The sequence below is a fragment of the Leopardus geoffroyi genome, chromosome B2 (assembly GCF_018350155.1).
Source record: "Leopardus geoffroyi isolate Oge1 chromosome B2, O.geoffroyi_Oge1_pat1.0, whole genome shotgun sequence".
Lineage (NCBI taxonomy): Eukaryota > Metazoa > Chordata > Mammalia > Carnivora > Felidae > Leopardus > Leopardus geoffroyi.
The window spans coordinates 70,529,677-70,532,362 of NC_059332.1; the positions used below are offsets into that span (position 1 = coordinate 70,529,677).

Here is a 2,686-nt window from a genome sequence, read left to right on the forward strand (position 1 = left end):
GTAGTTAACTTTGGGATTTGCCACCAAAAGCAAATTAACAGAAGCAAAAATTGTGAGACTACATAAAACTAAAAAGGTTTCTGCTCAGTGAAAGAAACCATCAACAAAATAAAAAGGCAACCTATGGAACGGGAGAAAATATTTGCAAAGCACATATTCAATAGGGGTTAATATAAAAAATACACAAGGAACTCGTACAACTCAATAGCAAAAAACCAAATAACTAAAAATGAGCAAGAAATCTGAATAGACATTTTTCCAAAGAAGACATACAAATGGCCAACAGTATATGAAAAGGTTTTCAACATCACTAACCATCAGGGAAATTCAAATCAAAACCACAAGACGATATCACCTCACACCTGTTAGAATGGCTATTCTCAAAAACACTGGAAATAACAAGTGTCAGTGAGAATGTGGAGAAAGGAGAACCCTTGTGCACTGCTGATGGGAGTGTAAATTGGTGCAACCACTGTGGAAAACAGTATGGAGATTGTTCAAAACAATAAAAATAGATCTAAAAAAAGAAAAGAAAAATAAATGCTTATAACTCCCAAATTGGCACCACTGATACCAAGTGCTCCCAACTGTTCCCCCAAACTTACAACTTACATATCCAACTAATCACAGGACAGGCCAGTAATCTTAACTGTACATGTTCAAAGCAGAATGCCTGACACTGTTTCCTGTTCCTTTCCTAGCTTTTTCCATTTCAACTAATGGAAGCTCCTTCTTTCCAATCATTCAAGTCATATAGACCTTTGAGTTCCGCTTGCTCCTCTTTTTCTTCTGGTGGTCAATCTTTCAATAAATCCAATAATTTCTATCTTCAGAGTATTTCCAGAATCTGCATGCTCTCACTGCTGCATTGTCGCTCCTGTTAAAATACAAGTTCTGTCATTCTTCTGAAATGATCAAGACCCTTTCTATGGTTTGGTCATCTAACCCTGAGAAAAAGTCACTCTAAAGACCTTTACCATCTGCCTGTTCTTCCTCATGCTCCCTTATGACTCCTCACTCCTCACCTCTATGACATCATCTGCTACTCCTTTCCCTCTTGGTCACTCTAATCCCAGCCAATGACATCCCACATGAGGTCCACTCCCACCCAGAGTCTTCATACTTGCTCTTTCCTCTGCCTGAATGCTTTTCTCCTACATGCACATCATACTTCAGGTCTTTACTCTCGTGTCTCCTTTGCTGTCGGGACTCTTTTGACCACATAAAATTGCTGTCTTTCCACTTCCTATTTTCCTCCTCTTCTGCATTCTTCCTTTTAGCATAAATCACTAACACACATTTTAACTCGTTTAAGTTTACAAGGATTTCTGTTTTAGTCACTGATGTATCCCTAGAACTATTTGGTATATGTATGTACACAATACATATGAAGAATAAAATGCCATATTAGAAGTCCTGAGGAAGATCTAGGAAACTTTTATAAAGTATAGGATCATTTCTTGTCAAAAAAAGGAAAGGCTTCAAAGGACAAGTTATGTTTAAACTGAGATTAGATGAGGAGTTAGGTTTGGGTGTATGAACATGGAGGTGATATCTGCAGGTAGAGGTGACTGTGTATGCAAATTCAAAAATCATGGGGTATCTGGGTGGCTCAGTCCATTAAGCATCCAATTCTTGGTTTTGGCTCATCATTATTTCACAGTTTTGTGAGTTCGAGCCCCGCATCAGGCTCTGCATTAGCAGCACAGAGCCTACTTGGGATCTTCTCTCTCTCCCTCCCCCTGCCCCTACCCCACTTGCACTGTCTCTGTCTCTCTCAAAATAAATAAACTTTAAAAAATTTTAAAAAAACAAATAAAAAATCCTCAGAAGTAATGGATAGCAGCAAGATAGTTATTCAGTTTGGCTGGAGTGCAGAATACATGAAAAGAACAGGGAGGTAACTTAGGGCATGAAATGTAAGCAAAAAGCCTGAGTCTTTAAAGTGAGCAGTGTAGCTCTTCCCTCTGTTGAGCAAACAGGTACATCTTTGCCATGTTCCATTTAGATATGAAACCGGCACTAGGAAGTTATGTAGAGTGGTTGTAGTAATATCTTCCTCTTCCAGAATTTTGCTGGTGACAGTCTTTCTGATTATCAGGCTGGCTGAGAGAAAACTGGATCAATAAACCTCATTTCTTATTGAGGTGGACCAAATACTTTTTTTCATGCTTACTTAAGGAATGTAACTTTCAGTTCCAGAATTTTCAAACTATACACTCTTCCAAGTAAGCTGGGAAATAATTATAAGCATATAGAAATAAAAATGTTTTACTCCAAAGGATTTACATATAAGTATTTCACTAGAATTGCTCTTCTATACTTAAGATCTGAATCTGAGTTTGGGAAAAGCAATCAGTCAGCTTACATAATGAGATTTAAGAGGAAACAGTCAAGCAAGAAATTCCTCTCATGGGCAACAATTTCTCCACTTTCTAGTCTTCACTTCTTTATTACTGCTTGGCTCAAAATAGAAAAATTCTATCCTTAAATCTTTAGCACCCCTAAAGGAATTCTCTTCTAACAAGATTATTTTTTCCTTTGTAGTCATCTTTCTGAGGTGGGACTATACCTTCCATTGCTTCCTGGATTTGACCTCTCTTACCATATTTTAAAAACCCAGTGATAGTGAATCATAAAAGCATAAGTAAAACAACTAAAACTACAACAACAACAACAACAACAA

The 2,686-nt window shown here is 37.4% G+C and overlaps 1 long non-coding RNA gene across 1 annotated transcript; it reads right to left on the bottom strand.

Moving 5' to 3' along the window:
* Window positions 1-640: 640 nt before the first annotated feature.
* Window positions 641-1,414, bottom strand: LOC123609760. Its single transcript, XR_006717955.1, has 2 exons — window positions 978-1,414; window positions 641-877 (listed from the first exon to the last, which is right to left on the bottom strand). It is a non-coding gene; the product is annotated as an uncharacterized LOC123609760 (long non-coding RNA).
* Window positions 1,415-2,686: the final 1,272 nt, after the last annotated feature.